This window comes from Balaenoptera musculus, chromosome 7, assembly GCF_009873245.2.
Source record: "Balaenoptera musculus isolate JJ_BM4_2016_0621 chromosome 7, mBalMus1.pri.v3, whole genome shotgun sequence".
Lineage (NCBI taxonomy): Eukaryota > Metazoa > Chordata > Mammalia > Artiodactyla > Balaenopteridae > Balaenoptera > Balaenoptera musculus.
In genome coordinates this window covers 45,601,335-45,625,368 of record NC_045791.1, presented here as the reverse complement: position 1 = coordinate 45,625,368, position 24,034 = coordinate 45,601,335, and the positions used below count along the sequence as shown (strand labels likewise).

General features: G+C 36.0%; 1 long non-coding RNA gene across 1 annotated transcript in view; it reads right to left on the bottom strand.

Moving 5' to 3' along the window:
- Window positions 1-10,581, bottom strand: part of LOC118898478 — a 14,942-nt gene extending 4,361 nt beyond the window's left edge. The window contains exons 1-2 of the long non-coding RNA XR_005020704.1: window positions 10,571-10,581; window positions 5,451-5,457 (exon numbers count right to left, since the gene is read on the bottom strand). This is a non-coding gene — a long non-coding RNA (uncharacterized LOC118898478). The remainder of the gene's footprint in view (window positions 1-5,450; window positions 5,458-10,570) is intronic.
- Between the last annotated feature and the right edge of the window lie 13,453 nt (window positions 10,582-24,034).

Sequence of the window (24,034 nt, the reverse complement as noted above, 5' to 3'; positions counted from 1 at the left end):
TTAGAGTCCCCGTGTAACCAGAGGAACGAGACTGTTATTTCTGTATTCCTGCTGTATAATTTTCATATAAGAAATGGCAAATGATAACTCCCTTGGGGGCTATTTATAACACTTGCACCTATAGTTTAAGCCTCCCAATAATCATATAAAGTGGGTAATATTAACCCTATTTTAAAGATGAAGAAACTTAAGCTCGGAGTTTAAGTAACTTGCACGAGGACACATATGTGTGAGTAGCTTTAGTGGGGTTAGAACCCAACTCTGATTTTAAAGTCTCCGTGTTTGACCATGTTTTGGAACTGAGTTCCATTTGTACAGAGCACAGCAACAAACTGAATCAGCTTCTTTCCCATCCTTTTCTGGTTGCCTGACTTGAAGTCCTATTCATCACTCTCTCTTTCTTTTGCCTACTTAACATGTTTACGAAATCCCATAAGGGAGAGCAAGGCTACACTTCTGTTCCGTTAGAAATAGTTCAGCCTACCGATGATATCAGGCCAATATTGAGGAGATGTCCTTAAAAACAAATGCAGTTTTCTATTTAATTTGTTGAGATTAAGCATGACATTTAAAGTCTCTGTGCCCAACTGCCCATCTGGATATGTTGATGGAGATGTTCTTGTCACCTCTCAATGAAATACATTGTAAGCAACGTTCCTTTCAGACTTATTGTGCCTACCTATTATCCCAAGAACTCTTATGCACAACTAAGGTAAAGTGTGCTGGCCTGAGGCAAAGCTGTTTTGGAACCCACAACCACACCTTTAAAAGACTGGTCCTTCAATGGCAATCCTTCCCCACTCAGGGATGAGAGCAAGCCGATATTAAGACAGGAAAAAAAAAGGGCTAAGAGTTTTCAGCACCAGTTCCTCATTGCTAGATCAGGCTGAAGAAGGAACAGATGAAGGAAAGATTTAGAGAGGAGATTCCCAGAAAGAACTGATGAGGGAAGAGAGTATACAAACCTAAGGAGAAGCAACTGGACTGGGAAGGAGAGATCTATGTGAGGATACATGCATATTGAAAGACAAGGAAAAGCAAAGAAATTTTTTTTTCTTCTTTCTCTTACACCAGCTTTCTTTCTAACATATCAGTTATCTACATTTTGATACAAGTTTCCCAGCTAGCTTCCTTATAGCCTATCTTAGGCACTTCTGAGATATGTCAAGCTACAATTGCCTGTCCTGTATGAGTAAGCACAGGTCCCCAGCCCAGCTGGTCTCTACTCCAAGGATCCCAGGTTTCAGGATCTGCCAACAGTAATCAAGCAATCAAGGTATTTTCTTTTCCCTTGAATCATTGCTACAATAGACTCACTATTCCAGTTCTTCTCTCTTAAGTGACAATTGTGCTGCCAGCCTGTGGGTTAACCATTTATAGCTTTTTTTCACAGAGATTTTGCGTGGTCATGTAATTAATACAATTATAATTTCTTCCTTAATGTCTGTCTCCACTTCCAGATTATAAACTCCTTTAAATCAATCTGTCTTCTACACCACTACATTCCCAGTGTCCAGCACAGTACCTTGAGCCCATCAGGACACAAATGCTATAAACAATCCTTCTAAGAAGGTGATGGCAAGCAAGGAGCAGGGAAATAATACTGAAGGATCCCTAGTAAATTCCAACAGTGAAAAGAATGAAAAAGAGAAAGCTTTATGAATACGCACTGGAAACCTGTGCTCTGATGTTTTTAGGAAGAGAGATCAGTGACAGAGAAAACTCTGGTTTTGGGTGACTCAGATCTGGGCCCCATGTCTTTTAACCATAGTGAATCTTAATGTAAATACGTGAATACTGAGCTCTACATAGTAGGAAGGAAAGATGTTATAACTAGTTTAGACATGAAAAAATGAACAAAGATGATGAAAACTATAAAAATATACGATGAAACTTAAATTGTTTATTTACTCTTTTTAATATAAACAACTGACCTTTAATGCCTAAAAAGCATACAGCAACAAGCCTGGTATCATGTCATTGTCTGTTAATTAATTTTGAGGTGTTATTTAATTTTTTTGGTACAATATGCCATTTTATATAGTCTGTTGCCCATGTTGCATAATCATCTACTCACTCCTTCAAACTAGAGAGAAAGTTAAGGATAAATCTGAATTCATGATTCCCAATTACAACTGAAAACTATCTGAATATAGTTCAATATTATATTTTTAATCTATACTAAGGGGGCAATTTCTAGAACTATGCGCTATATTGTAAAAGTCTGCCATGAGTTAACCTATAAGCCTGTTTTTAGTTCTGTCCTCCTATACCAGCATCATAAAGGTTCCAACGTACTTAGAGATCCCTGAATCAAAGGCACTGTACAAGTAGAAAGTGGTGCACGTATTATTAACCTTTCTGTGCTTGTTTCCTCATCTGTAATATGGGGTTAATGATATTTCTGTGCCTCACAAGAATGTTGTGCGAATTAATGTTTGTAAAGCCCTTTAAGATCCACGGATGAAAGATGCCATAAAAGTCCAAAGGTGATAATATTATAGTTATTGAAACTGGAAACACCAATAATGCTAGGAACTGAATATATATTTGGTTGCAAGGCACCCCATGCATTATGAATTCTAAGGCACTTACAGAAGCTTACCATTTCAAAATTAATGTTTTGATATATAGAGAATAAATTCTGAAGCGATATAACATATGTGTTATAAGCCAAATGGATGTAATTTGCTCATAACTGGCAAAAACACATTATCAAAGTTTGCATTTTTCCCATGTTTCTTTATAGGAATTACTGCAGTAGAATACACTGGATCTATACTCAAAATTATATAATGTCAAAATGGTCTATTTAGAAACAGGCAGTAAATGACATGTTAAAAATGCTAACATGATTTAATGAAATCATTATCTATACCTCTCTTATCACTGCTGTATTTTTTAATTTACATTTTGAAGCTACTTGAACAGTTTACGAATATTAAGCACAAAACACCTAATAGCCATCTTTCTGAGAACAACAAAAAAAGTCAAATTATCAGTTGTCAACTGTTTGTCTGAATTCTAATGTGGGTATTAAATATTTTTCTAAAAGTTTAAAATGATATTGTACTAGGGACTTCCCTGGCAGTCCAGTGATTGAGACTGAGCTTCCAATGCAGGGGACACGGGTTCGACCCCTCGTCAGGGAACTAAGATCCCACATGCCATGCGGAAAAAAAAAAAAAGGTATTGTACTAAATTGCCATAATACAAAAAAGAAGAAAATAAGTTTTCCAATATCATAGCTATTTTTAAAAAATATTCAAGTATCTCATGAGATTATATACTTATTTAGCCACTCATTCATTCACTAACTTAATAACAGTGTTTATTTGTGCCATACACAATAATAATTTAAAAATACAAGTTGTAGAATATATGTGAGTGTGAATGTGTGTATGTTTATATTTAGAGAAAACAGTTTAGAGACATGTTCACTATTCCATTATCAAGCTTCATAATAATTACCTCTAGGAAGTGGTTTGGGATTAGGGAAAGTACAGAAGAACTTTTTTTATTTTACACAACTCTATATTGATTGATTTTGTTACAAAAAGCATTTGTAACTTTTTAATTTTTAAAAGTCACATGTACAGAATGAAAAAGAAAAAGGTTTGAAAGAATGCAAAATAAAAGTAAAGATTGGGCTTCCCTGGTGGCGCAGTGGTTAGGAATCCGCCTGCCAATGCAGGGGACACGGGTTCGTGCCCGGTCCGGGAAGATCCCACATGCCGCGGAGCGGCTAGGCCCGTGAGCCACACCTACTGAGCCTGCGCGTCTGGAGCCTGTGCTCCGCAACGGGAGAGGCCGCGACAGTGAGAGGCTCGCGCATTGCGATGAAGAGTGGTCCCCGCTCACCGCAACTGGAGAAAGCCTTTGCACAGAAACGAAGACCCAACACAGCCAAAAATAAAAATAAATTAATTCATTAATTAAAAAAAAAAAGTAAAGATTGATGAGATAAAACTAAAGAAGTAAAGTTAGAATTTAAGAAACATGCTTAATTTATTGTCAGACTGAAAAGGAAGGACAAATAGTTAAAGGGAGGATTCATCATCCTTGATCATAATTTAGGAAAATTAACATGCATATGTATTTTTGTTTTTCAGACACATCTTAACTACTTTCTGAGATTTAATTAGAAGGAATGAAATTTTGTCTTTTAATCCATTGAAGCATGCTTTTCAACTCAGTAGAGAAAAGGTTAACTTCAAATAATAGTGGCAAACCAGTCAAGGAAAAACAAGAGTTCACAATTAAAGTCAAGGAGTCAAAAAAACGTTATATTTAGAAAGTCAAGAGCTTTGTTTTGGTTGCTTTAGAGGTTTTCCCCAATTTATGGGAGGTTCAAGGTTACTACACTCAGCATCTAGAGCTCAAAGTCATTCCAGAGTTTATTCAATATTACTGTTCAAAGATTTAAATCTGTATTATAATGAAAAAATTTGAAATCTCGGGCTACTGACTTTATGTGTAAGAAAATTATAGTAAAAGGTCACATGGGCCAGCTTACCTCTAGACAGTGGCAGAGAAAGCTACATTTAGAGGTTTAAAATCAAAGAACATTAAAACATGTTTAATTTCTTAACAAAAATTACAAGTTTTTATATGCATATTTAAAAATAAGACACTTCCTAGAACATATAAATGAGTAAAAAGAACTGAGATATTATGTGACCTGAATTCCATTTCTTCCACTCTAATAAACATTCTTACATGACTTTTTGTTTCACCTCTGCTCTTGACTTTCTGGCTTCATTATATAGTATCTACAAACTCCTTGGTTAATATTTGGAAAGACTGTTGTACCCAAGGAGATAAAGTGCAATAGAAATGCAAGAAGCTAGTGATATTTTACTTAACCTTTTAATTTTGATCAGTTACATAAATATATTGACTTAACTTCCTTAGAATTTTCCAGAATTTCTTGTAGATTGGTAACATTGTGTGTCAGCATGATTACTGATTTCCAGCAGAATGTGTTGGACTGTAATGAAGAGATCAGTTTCTAGCACAGTGATTAGCAAATATCAATGGCCAATAAACATTACTGAACGAATGAATTGTGTAAGTAGACATTATGCTCATAATGAAATTAACTGGTTGGCATACTCATATGAAGCAAGCTGTAGAAAAATGTTAACTCTTCTGAGGTCTACAGCTTTCTACTCCTATCTTTTAACTTATATGTTACCCTCCTATCCTTTTCCTTCTTTTCATTAACAAATTTAAATTTTCTCAAGAAAACTGAAAGAAAAAGAAAAACTTTGTAATTAGTCCATCTCTACTTAATCTCCCTCTCAAGGACATGTGTTTGGTTTAGTAAATACCAAACACAGATCTTTCCAATTACTTCTTTTCTATCACCTTCACTAATTCCTCTTTCTCTGTCAATCTCTGATCTGTTTCTCTAAAGTTCTAGTCACAATTTTTCCCTCATTCTGTACCTACCTACTTTTAGCTTCTATGATCTCCTCCACTGAATCCCCAGTTGATATTTCCAATCTCAAATAATCAATAAGTGATATGCATTCTTATTCATCTGTTTGTTCCTTCATCCTTTCTTTCATTCATTTACTCATTTATTCATGCAAAAAATATTTGTGATTCCAGCCTTGCCCCCCTCTATCTCAATAAAGCAACTATGGAATCCTGTAATTCGAATCATGTCAGTTCCCTGCACAAAATCTCTACTGACACTTCATTTCACTCAGAGTCCTTACAGTTGTCTACAAAGCCCTAAGTTATCCTCCTTCCTCTTAAATTCCGATCTCATCTAATATTAGTACTTCTATTCACTCATTCTGCTCAGCCACCTTGATGTTGTACAAACACAAAATACACTCTTGCTGAAGAACTTTTACACTGGCAGTCTCTTCTTGGGACACTCATCTACATGGCTTAGTCCTTCACCTTCTCCTAGCCTTGGCTTAAATGTTACCTTCGCAGCATGATTTCACCTGTTCATTGCATTTAAAAATGAAACCCTTCACTCAAGTACTCCCCATCCTCTTTCATGCTTTGTCTTCATTTCACCATCATCCTCTAACACAAAGGTTGGCAAACAATGGCCCATGGGCCAAATCCAGCCTGCCACCTGTTTTTGTAAGGTATTATTGAAACACAGCCTAGCCCATTCTTTCACGAATTATCTACGGTTTGTTTTGTGCTACAATGATAGAGTCAAGTAGTTACAACAAAGACCACCTGGCTCACAAAGCTTAAAATATGTACTATATGCCTCTTTTCAGAAAAAGTTTGCCAATCTCTGCTCTAACATATCAAAAATCAGGCAGGATTTTTTTTATTTTTCCATTTTGTTCATTGCTATATCTGTGTTGCCTAGAACAGTAGGCACAGGATAAATATTTGTGAATAAATAAATGAATCTCCTAATACATACATGCCAAATAATGAGCAAGGACCTGCGCATGCAGAGGTTTTATTCTCCCTACACTGTCCTTGCAATCCTACTACATTTTTGTGTTCAATTGTGCTCTCTCAGTAAAATATCACAAAATCAAAAACAATGACAATTATTTCACATCTCTCACTCCTTAAACCTCAAACACCCCATTCTTTTTCACTCTCAACCAATGACGTTGCCTAATATTTACCTGAGTAAACAGAAGCAGTCAGAAAAGAACCACATCATATCCCAACAGTTATATATGACAACCTATTTGTATTCATCCCCATGTATAATATTTCTGTCTTAACTTAGAGTTGATGATCAGTTCCACATCTCCCACCAGCTAAAAGCACTTTTTCTCCACTCCCCCTTAACAGCAAAACTCATCACAAAAATATCTTATACTTGCTGTCACTACTTAATCACTTCTCATTCTTAATTTGCCATAACAAGACTTTCATCCTCACCACTCCAATGAAAGCACACATATCAACGTTACCAACAATCTATCTTGCCAAAGCCAATGTTCAGTTATCAGTCCTCATGTTACTTGACCTCCAAGCATTTGGCAGAGTTGATCATTGCTTCCTTCTTAAAACACTTTCTTCTCATTCTATCAAGAACACCACATTATTCTGTTTTTCTTTCTATTTCATAGGCTATTACTTCTCAGTCTCCTTTACTGTTTCTTCCTTCTCTTTCTTCATCTCCAAATTTGGGGTGCTCTAGGCCTCATTCCTCCTTTTTTCTTTTCACTCCTTGAAATTATCATTCATTTCTATAGAGTTAAATAACATCCATATGCTTTTATCCACCAAGACTCTAGCAGAACATAGATGGCACATTCTATGTTGGTAATTTGAGGAGAGTTTAATTAAGGAACTATTTATTTACAAGGTATGGACAAGATATAGAATACCATAAGGGATAATACAGTACCCTGCGATAAATAACAGCAGAGCTGTTTTACAATGGTGTGGCAGAGCAGGCTTGCACTGGCTAGTGAAAACAGACTATTATAGTTTTGTAAGTTTGCAAGTCTTTGTCAAACAGCTATTATTAAAAATTAAGTTCTATAACCTTACAATTAAATAAATTACGTTTAAAGGAAAAGTAATAAATATTCAAAATCCATCATTTCTCAATTATTTTACTACATTTTACTGTTACATGTATCCTTGAGATTTATGTCTATTACAAATATATGACAGAAATAATATATAATAGGCTACTTTGCATCTCTTTCCAACTTCACATTCAATGATACATTGTTAGCTTAAAATTGGCGATGGATGGAGAAATTACACCACAGAAATTAGCATAGATTTGACAAAGTGATAGAGAAAGTATTAATAATGCAGATTATATTTAAAAGTGTTTCACGTCTGTAGCCATTACATTGTGAATAATAATTTAAAAATTTGGTAATATATTCTTCTAGTAGTCAAAAACTATTATCTGATTTAGTTAGGAAGTCACTCACATCATTTACAAACAAGTTCCAAAATCTATTTTGTTTCACTTTCATCACAAGTATTAACATAAATGAAAATATCAACCAAAATCCATGCTGGATCTACACTTACTTATCAATTGTAAGAGTTCAGCAAAAATTAACACAAGCATTCTGTGAAAATCAATTGGCTATAGGGAATTTATCGTACTGTATATTTTATTTTTACTCATAAACTGTATTCTACACATCCTTTGTATCAGAAAAATTTAAAACAAACTTACAAACTTATTAATCTATTTGTCTATGTATGCATATTGTTTTTAGAGATCTAGCTGTTAAATATTTACCAGCATATCACTGTTAAATATTTACCAGCATACCACTGTTCTGTCACCTCTCTGAGGCCTGAGGGAGCAAGAAGAATAAGTACTTAAAGGAAACAAGAAAAGAGAATTATGTAGAGAGAGGGCTGTCAAATAGGAGTTATACCTTTTGGTAGAGGGATGCAGAAAGTCTTTAGTGAGGGGGTATAGGAGGGAGATAGGAAAATAAATACTTTGACCTCACCCTCCTCTCTCCCTTCCATCTCTCACCATGATCCCCATTTGGGCTCAACTCAAGTACAAGCCAAAGGTCAAAAGAGCTTAATATGTAGTCTATATAGCTTAGTCTCGCAGAACACAGAATGAGATAGAGAATGGTAGAGAGTGGATGTGGAGGAACAGATGGAATTTATATAGGACGATCGACCCTTTTGCATCTCAACATACATAATTGTGCTTCAACAGGTAGAAAATTTGTGTCCCCAAGACAAACGTCATATGTAGTAGGCTGGATAATGGTTCCCAAAGATATGAGGTCCTAACTCCTGGAAACTGTAAAATTACCTTATTTAGAAAAAGGGATTTTGCAGATGAGATTAAGTTAAGAATTTTATCCTGGATTACCTGAGTGAGCCCCAAATGCTATTACAAGTCTTCTTATGAGAGAGAGGCAGAGGGAAATTTGATACAGACCCAGAGGAGAAAGTGATGTGAAGACAAAAGCAGAGATTGGAGTGATGCAGTCATGAGCCAAGGAATTCTGGTAGCCACCAGAAGCTGAAAGAGGCAAGGAAAATATTCTCCTCTAGAGCTTCTGAAGGGAGTACAGCCTTGCTGACACCTTGATTTTGACTCAGAGATACTAATTTGGGTCTTCTGGCCTCTAGAACTGTGAGAGAATAAATTTTTGTTGTTTTAAGCCACCCAGTTCATGGTAATTTCTTATGGCAGCCACTAGAAACTAATAGAACACACAAAATCCCATCAGGTGCCATATTGTCAACTGAGTGATATCAGTTTGGTCATATTACCACCTGAAATCTAAAACATTAGCCATCACCAATGTTATTCATATAAAGTAGCAATGGAGCATGGGATAGAGTTAATTAACATAAAACATTATGTTAATTAACTGAGACCTATGTTGACACATGTCATAAGGAATTTTCCATAAGATCATAGGCATGAGTTGACAGAAAGGTGGCAAAGCAGTTCAAGCCAGTACAATAGGAATCTGAGCCACCTGCTTCTGCAATTTACTTATGCCTTCTGAACTTGGAAGACATCATTTATACCATTTCCACTTTATAACAGAATTGTTCTGTGCACTTCCAATTTTATGGTTCCATGAATTAGATAACACCAATTAAAGATCTGCAATTGAGTTGCATAGTACTATGGTATCTATTGTTAAGGTGTTCAGTTTCTATCAGGTCCAGTAGCAAATGAGTCATTGCTTTTTCTTCTGAGTTTAGTTTATTAGCAGAAGAGAGCATGTCCTTACTCCAAAATTCTATGGGTCTATTCTGATTCTCCTATTGACAACTGCCAAAGGTTCCATGTTGAGGGCAAAAGAGGTTGTTATTCAGTCCATATAGTTTAGCCTCCTGGGGCACAAAACAAAGTGGAGAACTGAGGGGATGTGCTAGTCTGCCACAAACACTTCTAATGCCCTTGGGTTTGCTAGGTCATAAGGCCAAGCTGTAGTGCTTTTTCTTGCTCCAAGTCCCACTCAAATCTTGCAACTTTAAGGTTACTCACTAAATACATGAGAGTAGCATGCCCAAATGTGTTTCCTCCAAAATCCAAAAAGGCCCACCAAGCATTGTATTCCTTTCATCATGGAGGGTAGTGCATCAAATCAACTCCACTTTAAAGAGGATCTCCTAACATGACCCAGATCACTGGATTCTGAAACTTCATTAAAGTGACAGGCTCCTGCATGTTCATGGGATCTATCTCTTAACTCTTTGGTACTCATGTCTCATATTTAAGATGCCTCTTCTTTTGATTTAACAAGGCCAACGATCATGTTATTCTGTGAAATATCAAGGCAATCAAGTTCTCTCAAGACAGAGATGACATAGGGTAGGCCAAGAGAGTAAAGGCATATTGATATCCCTGCCTTGTGAAGGAAACTATTGCCTCTGTTTAACTTTACTAACAGAGGAAAGGGGAAAATGCATTTGTTAAGTCACTGGTGTCAGAGGCCATATTGATTTCCTCCAGTAAAGATACTACATTGGGAATGTCAGATGTGATTGGCATCATCACTTGATTAAGCTTTTGATAATATGTCCTCATTCTCAAAGACCCATCTGACTTTTGCATTGGCCACCAAGCAAGTGGGGAAAATGAGGATATCGTAGCATTCACCATCTCTGTAATTGTTTAAGTATTTGGGGTGGCACATACTCTTGGGATGAGGTATTGCTTTTGGTTTATCTTGGCAAAGGAGGACAATTCCAGGAGCTTCACCTTGGCTCTTATTATGCAACAGAACTCACTCCATATCAGGGAATTCTCTGTTACGAAATTTTCCTATTCTTACTATATATTCTTGGCCTGTAGGAAAAAAAAAATGGATCTGAAGTCTCTCTGGGCACCTTCTGAAAATGGACTTGGGCCATCTGATAATACAGAATTTATTACCAGGTATTCATAAATCCTAACTCTGACCATTGAACCTCAGTGGTATTTCAGGTCTCCAGGCATTAGCATCATTTAAAAAACAATATCTTGGGCTTCCCTGGTGGCGCAGTGGCTGAGAATCTGCCTGCCAATGCAGGGGACACGGGTTCAAGCCCTGGTCTGGGAAGATCCCACATGCCACGGAACAACTGGGCCCGTGAGCCACAACTACTGAGCCTGTGCATCTGGAGCCTGTGCTCCACAACAAGAGAGGCCACGATAGAGGCCCGCGCACCGCGATGAAGAGTGGTCCCCACTTGCCGCAACTAGAGAAAGCCCTCGCACAGAAACGAAGACCCAACACAGCCATAAATAAATAAATAAATAAATAAATATTTAAAAAAAAAAAAAACAATATCTTAAAAAAAAAAACAAAACAAAACAACCAATATCTAATAACCCCACAAGGTCTATCTGCTTTCCTTCTCAAGTGCAATGATTCCCAAAGTGTGGTCTCTAAACCAGTAACATCAACATCACTTGAGAACTTGTTAGAAATATAAACTCTGGTTTTTCCACCCCAAACTTACTAAATCAGTAGGACCCAGGGATCCATGTTTTAAAAGTCCTCCAGGTGATTCTGATGCATACGTAAGTTTAAGAACCACCTCTCCAGGCACAGTCATTGTTAAATAGCTGCAGGTACCTCTGAGGCAGATGTGGAGAAAGAGTCATGCTATATATCTCTGACCCTATTGCCAGGTCATTCCTTATAGGGCCCGGCCTCCTTCTCAAATAAAGATCTGTAGGTCTGCAAAGTAGCTTAAATCTAGGAACAAGATAAGAAATAAATCCCCATTATTGTAACTCAAGTTAATTTTATGCTCACCAGGCCTAGGATTTTTCTTCCTACATATGCCAAGAAGCTCCCTAGTTGGCTGCCCTTTTGTTTCTAAAGGCTCCATGATCAATGCCACCAAACATCCCCAGAGGTCAAAACATTCTGATTGTTACTTTGTCTCTGTGGCTTATTATGGTAATTGTGTCCACTTAGTCTATAATGAATAAGCACCCCTACTTGGCCTCTAACTGTCTGGCACTATTATTTCCACTATCATCAAGGAATGCAATTCCATTGTTCCATGCCCTACCATCACCTCTCACATAGAGAGAATAACCACCATAGAGCATTACTTCAGTTTTCAAGGCTACTGGAACTCCTCCTTACCAAAGGATTCCTTAAGGTCTTGGTAAAGAGTGTTTCCTCAGGGTCTTCTTGGGTAATATAAATAAAGACTGGCTGATCAGGTTACACATAATAAACCCTTTCCAGTGTTACCATTTTTCTGAGGCTTGATTTCTGCCCCTATGTTGTGCCAGGGAAGTAATGTTATTCAGCCTCACTGGACTGGCCCCAACTGATTGAGTCTAGACTTTGAATAGCCAAGCTAAGAGACTATTAACACCACTCCTAGGTTCTCAAGACAACACATTAAATCACAAATCCTGAGTGAATAAACCCTTATCAACCTAATCCAGCCTAATATTTTTTCTTCCTTGGTCTACACTCATATAATTCACTCCTACATATACTCTCTAGATTCCTGCCAATTGAAATCAGTGACATTCTACAAGTCTTTCATTCAGTCAAGTAGATTCAATGTCAATAATATGGCTTAAACCTGTTTCTTCCTTTTCATTTTCTGTGATACTTTTCTGGCTCAGGACCTCTTGCATGGTTTATTAATATTCACTAATCTTATTCGTTGATTTTCCAATTCATCTTAAAAAGTGTTTTTGGAGTATGTTCCTAAAACCTGGTTCATCAACTTTATGTGTCTCCATCCTTAATCATCCAGCTCTTTACTACCTGCATCTTCATACCTCAAATTTATCACGCACACTCATATCTCCACATTGCACTACTTCTTCTATCTTGGAATTCTCCTTCTTTCCTTCTTTCCAATTTAAGTTTTCATACGTCTTTCAAAGGTAAACTTAGTAGTATTTCCTTTATAAAGTATTCCTTAATTGCCCTGGTCAGACTTAATTGCTCTTCCCCTTTGACTTCAATGCACATTGATTATGCCTTTATTCTCCCTTGAATTATAGTTATCATTATGCCTGTCTTTGTTACTATCTTGAAAGCCAGGACCATGTCTCATTCAGTTCTTTGATTTCCCCAGATTCTCAGCATAACACTAGGTAATATATGTAATAGGTGTGCAGTACACATTTATTTAAATGAAATTACAAGTAAAGATTGGCTATTTTGCTTTATGCTATTAAGGATGATTTTTACTTGATTTCTACTGACAAATTCAGAATATTTTTGCAACCTTTCTGGTGACCTCCAAAGATGAAACAATGACTTCAAACCTCCAAAGTAGCTTCTTACTTTTTAAAATGCTTTCATAACTACTCACTGAAGATCTACAACAGCCTCCTCAACTGCATAGCCATTGGTCTCAATTTTTCAGACAAAGTTACTAGATTTTTTTCCAGCTTTACTGAGATATAATTGATGTATAACATTTTGTAAGTTTATGGTGTACAATGTGTTTATTTGATACACTTATATATTATGAAATGATTACCACAGCAGGGTTAGTTAACACCTTCATCACCTCACATAATTACCATTTTTTGGTGTGTGTGAGAACATTTAAGATCTCTCAACTTTCACTATTGTTAACTATAATCACTATGCTGTACATTAGATCCCTAGAACTTATTCATTGTAAAACTGTAAGTTGGTGCCCTTTGATCAACATCTCCCCATTTTCCCCACCTCTCAGCCCCTGGCAACCACCATTCTACTCTGTTTCTGTAAGTTTGGCTTTTATAGATTCCACATATAGATGATACTATACAGTACGTATCTTTCTCTGTCTTACTCATTTCACTCACCATAATGCCCTCCAGGTCCATCCACGTTGTTGCAAAAGGCATGATTTCCTTCTTTCTCATGACTGAATAATAGTCCTTTGTCAAAGTTACTAGATTGATTCTTACAGTTCTTCATGGCAACTGAGACTTATCCTACTGCATAAGCATATAGACATGCCAATTTTGGTAAAAGTTGTCAGAAATGGTAACAATCAAAACCTAAGAAATCAAGAAATATGATTTAGTAGCAGATCACCTCTCTTACATTAGAACTCTTAGTAAGTTACAGTATTTCTCAAAAACAAAAAAAAATGTATAAAGTGGATCCAAATATTAAATATTAAGACAAGCAAGGAATCTATAGTTTATGTGAGTTTTATGCAAATTTTGAAGTGATAGACAATTTAAGAGAATCATTTGCCAGCCTAATTTAGTAGTCAAAGCTTAAGCTTTTGCATTAATATTAAGCTAGCTTTCCACTAGATGCTTAAGGAGACAAATGTCAAATGAAAGAATAAATTCTTATTAAATCCAACATTCATTAGAAAACATCTCTCTTAATAATGATGCATTGCTATTTATAGAACAATAAATGCCTATACTGGCATCTATAGCGTTAAACTGTTTGGTGTAAATTGGCAAGAGTCTTAATACGGTATCTTCAGTTGTATTCATCTTAATAGTTCTAACACAGACTTCTAGGTTTCCTTGATTGAAAACAAAGATTGCTGTACAAGGCTTTTAGATGCCTTCCCATTGTTTTTTTTGTTTGTTTTGTCTGCATTGGATCTTCGCTGCTGTGTGCGGGCTTTGTCTAGCTGTGGTGAGTGGGGGCTATTTTCTTCATTGCGGTGCATGGGCTTCTCATTGCGGTGGCTTCTCTTGTTGTGGAGCACGGGCTCTGGGCACGCAGGATTCAGTAGTTGCAGCACAGGGGCTCAGTAGTTGTGGCACGCAGGCTCTAGTAGTTGTGGCACGTGGGCTCAGCAGTTGTGGTTCGCGGGCTCTAGAGCGCAGGCTCAGTAGTTGTGGCACACAGACGTAGTTGCTCCGCTGCATGTGGGATCCTCCCGGACAAGGGATCGAACCCATGTCCCCTGCACTGGCAGGCAGATTCTTAACCACTGCACCACCAAGGAAGTCCCTCATTGAGTTTTTAAATGTAACCATGTTGGAGAAATAAATCTGGATCATAGATGACCTTACTATTATTCTACACTTACAAAAAGGTGGATTTCAGGAAAATCTATACATATATTTCAAGTTCTGACATCACAATTTCTGGAGATTGTGTTTCACTTGTAAGGATGCATTAAAAATACGTTTTTTAAATCCTCTCCTAGAGTAGTCAGAGGGGTTGTTGTCAATGTAATTAAAAGTATTCTCCATAGCATATGTCAGTATTTTGGTTGGGAAATCGCCTTCATTAAGAGCAGTTACAGGGCTTCCCTGGTGGCTCACTGGTTAAGAATCCGCCTGCCAATGCAAGGGACATGGGTTCGAGCCCTGGCCCGGGAAGATCCCACATGCCACGGAGCAACTAAGCCCGTGTGCCACAACTACTGAGCCTGAGCTCTAGAGCCCGCAAGCCACAACTACTGAGCCCACGTGCCACAACTACTGAGGTCTGCGCACCTAGAGCCTGTGCTCCACAAGAGAAGCCACGACAATGAGAAGCCTGTGCACTGCAACGAAGAGTAGCCCCCACTCACCGCAACTAGAGAAAGCCCACACACAGCAACGAAGACCCAACACAGCAAAAATATATCAATAAATAAATTTATAAAAAAAAAAAAAAAGAGCAGTTACAACAATGGCAGTTAGTAATACAGAGAGAAAATACAATTATATCAGCTGATGGGTCTTAAGTGGCAGAGCCAGGAAATGGTTGCTATTGGTTTCCATCAGTATAAGACAGCAGCCATATTTTCTGGATGTCATAAGAAATTAACTAACAAATAGGGATTCAATACTATAATTCATTCCACATAGATGATTAGAATCTTTTGGAGATATTATAAATAAGTAATCATTCTATTCTTCATTTCAATACTTTTAAACTTAATATTTAAAGGTTAATACTTTAAAAGTTAATATTATGCTTGTGAGTAGATACTGAGCAGAAAGAACTAAAAATAATGGTTTATGCTAAGGTTACCAGATGCCCAATATTATTAAATAACTCAGTCTTGATCCCATAAAACTTCTCTAATAGACTGGTATTGTTGATATTTTGCAAAGGTTATGCTTTCCAGCATAATTTTGGTTAAGTCAGCAAAGCTACTATGTTGTAAGTTATAGATGTGGAAACACCTTAGAAGATAATTCTAAAAAAAAAAAAAAAAAAAGAGAGAGAGAAAGATTATTAAGAGTCCAAGAGTCCATTTACAGGTGAAATAGGTGGACTGGTAAAGAGGTAAAGAAGAAAGAAGAAAAGAAAAGACTTAGAAATAAAACAGATGGAGAGATGAAATTTGTAGGAATGTGTTGAGAGATAGCTGCTGGTAATTTGACAAATATTAACAGACAGTCACCATGAAAAAAAAAGAAACTGCCCAAAGTAGATAAATTGCAAAACATAAGACCATTAGAACAGCTCAAGCATTTCCAGGAAAGAGCTGGAAAGGCAAGTCTAAAAACTTCTGGAATGCCAGGAATTAAAAAGAGCAGAGAGTAAGAGGACAAAATTTATTATCAGTTTTCTGAGAAGAGTGAAGACAGGGTTAATACAAACTTTTTTTTCCCAGGTAAGGGGCACCAGGCTAGTAACCCTGATTTTACTACCAAATAGATCTAGCATAGGAGTGATAGAACAGGCTTCAACCCTAGAGACCTACTCTAGGAGTGGCATGATAGCTCTTTAGAGTTAAGGGAATAGTTGATGGGATGCAAATTATGATGGCTTTTTTTGCATGATATTAAAAACTATACAGGGACCACCAAATGGGATTTAAATTGAGCTAGTGCTGTTTAGAGTTGTTATTTTAATTTTTTTATAAAAAGATGTGAGGTATAAATTAGAAATGTTCCCTTTGACATAAGAGGAAAAATATATAACAACATGTAACATAGCGAAAATGTTAAGCAATACATAAAATATATAGAATTTTCTAGCCTATGTGTCATATTTACAAAATTGCTCCTACCCATTAAAGAGCTGTGGCAACTCATCTAATATAAGCCTTCCCCCCCCACCCCCCATTTAGGAATTTTGTTACTAATCAGGCATATTCAGGTACTCTGAATTTGGCTCTTGCAACTTTTTCTCATCTTAACAAATGCATTTCTTTTTGGCCGCTTTTATTCCTTTCTAAATAAAATGCTTCTTTACATTAATACTGACTAAATTACAGCTTGCTTTCTTTTGCTCAAGTCTGTCACCATACAATGATAAGAGGCTTGCCAACTCCGATAATGTGTAAAGCATTGTCTTATTATTTTTTATCTGTAAAGAATTCTAGGTTTTGAGTGGAAGCAATAGTAACAAAAAAAAAAAAATGATAGTAAGAACTGAGAAAGATGCTCTTACATAATATAATAGCCTTTTAAAAAGTCATGATGTGAAATTCAAGTTGATAATATTTGGCAAAAAAGAACACAAAAACAGTGATAATCATTTTCACTTGTAGTTTTGAGAAAACATGAAACCATTTCATATCTTATATTCTTAGGTATCAAATGACTATTCTGTAAAAAGCTCATTTAAGAAGATAAGTCTGAATTAGAACCAAGCTCTAATTTTGTTTCTATCATACCCAAAAGAGCTCCTTTCTACAGTCAAAAACTATCTGTATAAGATTAGTGTATAGCGGTTGTAGAGCAAAATGAGTATTTGGCTAATGGCTAATAAATTCCTTAAATTTGTAACTGCAACTGTAAAGTCATTTTGACACTGGTCAATGACAAGCATATGCACAATGAAATAGTTACTATAACATTATTAATGGCCTGCTATATCACTTTATATTTATGCTCTACAAGCCTTCCATAGCACCATGAACAGATAGTCACTGAGTAAACAATTTTTTGATGATGAAAATTATTATGTGCCAGTTTGGCTTTTTGCTTATTTCTTTTATGACAAAATGGGTCTTAGCATTAGATGTTTCTTCTTCTAGGAACATACATCCTCAGATATTTATATGGTTGATTCCTTTGCATCATTTGGGTCTCAGTTTAAAAGCTGATTTACTTAAAAAATAAACAAATGGGACCTAATCAAACTTATAAGCTTTTGCATAGCAAAGGAAATCATAAATGAAAAGAAAACCTATGGAATGAGAGAAAATATTTGCAAATGATGCAACCAGCAAGGGCTTAATTTCCAAAATATACAGCTTATACAACTCAATATCAAAAATATAAACAACCCAATCAAAAAATGGGCAGAAGACCTAAATAGACATTTCTCCAAAGAAGACATACAAATGGCCAACAGACACACGAAAAGCTGCTCAACATCACTAATTATCAGAGACATGCAAATCAAAACTACAGTGAGGTATCACCTCACACCCGTCAGAATGGTCATCATCAAAAAGTCTACAAATAATAAATGCAGGAGAGGGTGTGGCGAAAAAGGAACCCTCCTACACTGTTGATGGGAATGTAAACTGGTGCAGCCACTAGTATGGAGGTTCCTTAAAAAACTAAAAATAGAGTTACCATATGATCCAGCAATCCCACTCCTGGGCATATATCCAGAAAAGACAAAAACTGTAATTTGAAAAGATACATGTACCCCAATGTCCATAGTGGCACTATTCACAATAGCCAAGACACAGAAGCAACCTAAGTGTCTGTCAACAGATGAATAGATAAAGAAGATTCATGGGCTTCCCTGGTGGCGCAGTGGTTAAGAATCCGCCTGCTAATGCAGGGGACATGGGTTCGAGTCCTGGTGTGGGAAGATCCCACATGCGGCAGAGCATTTAAGTCCGTGAGCCACAACTACTGAAGCCCACGCACCTAGAGCCCGTGCTCCGCAACAAGAGAAGCCACCACAACGAGAAGCCCGCACACCGCAACAAAGAGTAGCCCCAACTCGCTGCAACTAGAGAAAGCCTGGGCGTAGCAATGAAGACCCAACGCAGCCAAAAATAAATAAACAAATAAATAAATAAATAAAAGAAGATATACACACAGACACACACACACACACACACACGAATATTACTCAGCCATAAAAAAGAATGAAATAATGACATTTGTAGCCACATGGATGGACCTAGAGATTATCATACTAAGTGAAGTAAGTCAGAAAAAGACAAATATTATATAATATCACTAATATGTGAAATCTATAAAATAATACATATGAACTTATTTACAAAACAGAACCAGATTCACAGACATAGAAAACAAACTTCTGGTTACCAAAAGGGAAAGGTGGAGGGAGGGATAAATTAGGAATATGGGATTAATGGATACACACTACTACCTATAAAATAAACAAGGATTTACTGTGTAGCACAGGGAACTATATTCAATATCTTGTAATAACTTATAATGGAAAAGAATCTGGAAAAGAATATATAAATATCTATATATATCTGAATCACTTTATTGTACACCTGAAATTGACACAGTATTGTAAATCAACTATAGCTCAATTAAAAAAAAGTTTCTTTCTTTGACCACCAATCTAAATAAACTCCCAGTTATTATTTTATTTTCATTTTAGCACCTGTATTAGTTTGCTGGGCCTGCCATAATAAACTACAACAGATTGAGTGGCTTAAGCAATGGAAATTTACTTTCTCACAGTTCTTGAGGCTGGAAGTCCAAGCACAGTTGGTTTTCTCTAAGGCCTCTCTCTTTGGCTTGGAGATGGTTACCCTCTTGCTGCCTCTTCACATAGTCATCTCTTTGTACACACGCATGCTGTTGCTCTGTGTGTCCTAATCTCCTCTTCTTATAAGAACACCAGTCAGATTGGAGTAGGGTCCACTCTAAGGGCCTTATTTTAACTTAATTACCTCTTTAAAGGCCCTATCTCCAAAGACAATCACATTCTGAGGTACTGAGGTTAGTGCTTCAACATGTGAATTTTGGGGGGACACAATTCAGCCCATAACATCACTTAAAATACATGAAACTATAACATTTATATTTACTTGTTTATTATCTTTCTTCTCTCATTAGAATGTAAGCACCATCATATACCTCAACTGTATTACTAATTTCTGTATTCTCAGCAATTAGATCACAGCCTGGTACCTTCAGTATGTATGTGTAGAATGAACAGATAAATGAATGATAAAATGATTTAATTATCAAATCTTTCATATTTATACTACCATTACAATTTTAATAATTTGACATTCAAGAGTCATGAAAAGGAAGCATTTAGTTTTTTTAATCTTAAGAATGCTAAGCAAATATTATTTTCCACACATATTCAAGACTCTTAATTTATAATTAAAAGATATCTTATGTTTACTGATTGTATCTCAGAATCAGAAAGTAGTGAGAATCTATGCCCTATCTTCAAAACAGATAATGTTGCAAAGATTTCAATCCGTTCAAAAGGAATGAGTGTCTTTGGGAAGGTTAAGGCAGAAAAAATCAAATATTATTTTTCTCTACTAATAGTGATTGCCACCTCTGTGAGCTAAGAAAACTAAATCATGACTGTGACAGACACTACTAGTTGCTTTCTTTATTAACAGAATCCATGTTTTAGGTGAGTACATTGGTCACTTATCCAAGTGACTACATTTCTTAGCCTCATTTGCTGCTAAGTTTATGGCCATCTGATTTAGTTCTGGCCAGTGAGGTATTGGGTTGACCAAAAAGTTCCTTTAGTTTTTAAGTAAAAATAAGACACATTTTTCATTTTCACCAAGAACTTTACTGAATAACGTATTCACCATTTTGTTCCACCACCTTCTGCCATTTTTCAGGCAACTTCATAATTCCATCTTCCCAAAACTTTTTATCTTTTTGAGCAAAGAACTGTTCCAGGTGTCATTTACAGTCTTCCAGGGAATTGAAATTTTTTCCATTAAGAGAATTTTGTAAAGACCGTAATAAATGGAAACACAAAGGTGCAATGCCTGGTGAATACGATGAATGAATCAGAACTTCCCGGCCAAGCTGTAACAGTTTTTCCCTGGTCATCAAAGAAACATGCAGTCTTGTGTTATCCTGATGAATATTATGCGTTTTCTGTTGACTAATTCTGCATGCTTTTCATAGAGTGCTGCTTTCAGTTGGTCTAACTGGCAGCAGTACTTGCTGGAATGATCTGTTTGGTTTTCCGGAAGGAGCTCATAATAGAGGACTCCCTTCCAATTCCACCATATACACAACATCACCTTCTTTGGATGAAGACTGGCCTTTGGTGTGGTTGGTGGTGATTCATTTCGCTTGCCCCACCATCTCTTCCATTCTACGTTATTGTACAGTATCCACTTTTCATTGCCTGTCACAGTTTGTTTTAAAAACGGAACATTTTTGTTATGTTTCAGTAGAGAGTTACATGAGGAAATACCGTCAAGAAGGTTTTTTCGTTTAACTTATGTGGAACCCAAACATCAAAGCGATTCACATAACCAGGCTGGTGCAAATGATTTTCAATGCTTGATTTAGATATTTTGTATGTCGGCTGTCTCCCGCTTGGTATAATGTTGATTGTTCTCAATTAATGTCTTGATTTGATTGTTATCAACTTCAACTGGTCTACCTGACAGTGGAGCATCGTCCAGTGAGAAATCTCCAGCATGAAACTTCGCAAACCACTTTTGACACGTTTAATCAGTCACAGCACCTTCTCCATACACTGCACAAATCTGTTTTGTGTTTCAGTTGTGCTTTTACCTTTCTTGAAATAATAAAGCATTAATATGCCAAAAATATTGCTTTCTTTCTTCCATCTTCAATATTAAAATGGCCACACAATTCACCAACTTTGATAAGTTTTTTTTTTAAAATGCACACTGATATGACAGCTGTCACAATACAATCTAACAAAATTGTTTCAAATGAACTTAAAGACACTACTAGAGCCATCTTATGGAAAAAACCGAACCAACCTTTTGGCCAACCCAGTATATAGGAAAGTATTCAGTGATACATCAGGGGAGTCTCCTTAAAAACAAAAGAGAGTTGAACCTTTTTTCTTTTCTTCTTTCATTTTCTTGCCTGGAAGATGGATATGAAAGCTAGATTCCAACAGCCACCTTGGACCATGAGATTGAGGACCAAATCCTAGGAGTGGTAAAGTATTGTGCTGGAAGGAAGGAGCTGGCATCTTTTATGACTTTATGGAGCTGCTACAGCAGCACTGGACTCCTTTAATCTTAATTTAATGAATGTAAGAGAAACAAAATTGTTTGAACTACTTTTATTTAGGGGTTTTCTGTGATTTTAACTAATATAATGATCAGCATCTCTTTCTATAATATTCATTAAAAGCCTGGATAATCTCCAACTGGGTAGTGTCTATGATCTTTGCAATCCTTGCCTTGCCTGAAGGTTTTTTCTTAAAGCCACACCTTTAATGACTTTAACATTGCAGCATTGACTTCCCTAGAATTCCCACATATACCTCTGCTGTACAAAACAGCTTAAGTTTACAGAGTTTAAATTTTTTTTTTTCTCTATCTTTGAGGGCAGTCTTATGCACTCCCACAGCATCATGAATTAACTCTTAACTTACCACAATGTATTATAATTGGCAGTTTACTTTTCTGCCTTTCTCACTATACTGTATACTCCTGGGAATAGGAGACTTGTTTACTGTTGTATCCCTAGCACTTTGTGCAGATCCTGGCTAAGTATTAAATGCTCACTTAATGACTAAATAGGCTTGCTAATATTTTATCTATCTATTCATCTATTTTTCTCATATTCCAGGAGAGGTGTATTAAAGGCAGGTTTTATTACAATTCCAATGGACTGAGTTAAACGTTATTCATGATACTGTAGTGCTATTTAAACCTTTTACAGAATTTGTAGTGCATTAGTAGTGGTTCTCAAAGTGTGGTCCTGTACCAACATCAGCAGCATTATAGCTCTGATGAGACTATTTAAGAGGCTAGATATAAGGATAAGGATAAACAATGCTACATAGTCATAGGGAGGCAGTATGGCATAGTATTTAAAGAACACAAACTTTGAAATGAGGACTAAGATCAAAATTCCAGTTTTACTACTATTTCAGCGAAGTAATAATTCTACTTTATAGAAGTGTTATCAGGATTAAATGATTTAATAATCAAATCACAAATGCATATTTTTAAAGTGCCAAGTTCTTAATATGGCATATGGCACATAGAAAATGCTCAATAATTATCAGCCGTATTGAGCATAGTTTGCTACTAGGAGTTTAACAAAGAACTCAGTGTCACATTTTTTTCATCTTTCTGTCTAGTACAAGCTGCTCTCTTTCTTTATTTGTTATCTTATCAATTCTTTATCAATAGTGCATTCTATGATGTACTGGTTTAAGTGGTAAAATTTGGCAACAGCTTAGATTCCCAATTTACTGATAAAAATTAATGACCAATTATAGGGTTTCCCTTGTAAAATAGATCTATATTGACTTTGCAAAGCAGTATGTTTGTTTTTATGCCTAACTTCTGCTTGCAAAAAACATAATTATAGAGAAACATTATATTTCAGATCTTAAATTTTGAACATATATTTATATATTAATTGTAAATTTTATATTTTTTTAAAAAGATTTTTTTTCTGGAAATTAGGCATTCATTTTCACTACGAAAATAAAACCTATTCTCAATAACTTCAAGTCGACAAGAGTTTTCACTTTTTATCCCTCAAAGACCAAGAAAAACAGCTCTTAGTAAAATCTCATCTCACTGTACCGAGTGAGAATATCAGTCATTTAGTAATCGGGTTTAATATAACTCTCTCAGTGAGAGCAAAAATGGGGAATTATTAGAAGAAAACTTATAAATTTAGCATGACATGGGAATAAATATCTTACATCCAATTTATCATTGTTTTTGTGCATTCACTGTACTGTAATCCTATATTTTGGGAATCCATTCACTATGATGAAGCACCCAAAATCATTTGCACAACTTTTCACTAAAATTAGTAAATAAAGTGGAACAACATATTTTTTCAAATTGTCATCATAATTACAAGGGAATTAAATCTGTTAAAAAATGTAGATTGAACTTTGTCCTAATTGGTTTACATTTAAAGATTCTTTGATCTGTGATAACAGTAATATATATTAACATGTTGCATTTTAAAGTGACACTGCCTTTCATTAATCAAGTGTCTGTATGGTTGATTAATTTGTACAAGATTTAAATTGCTATGAAAATTTATCATTCATAGCCATGA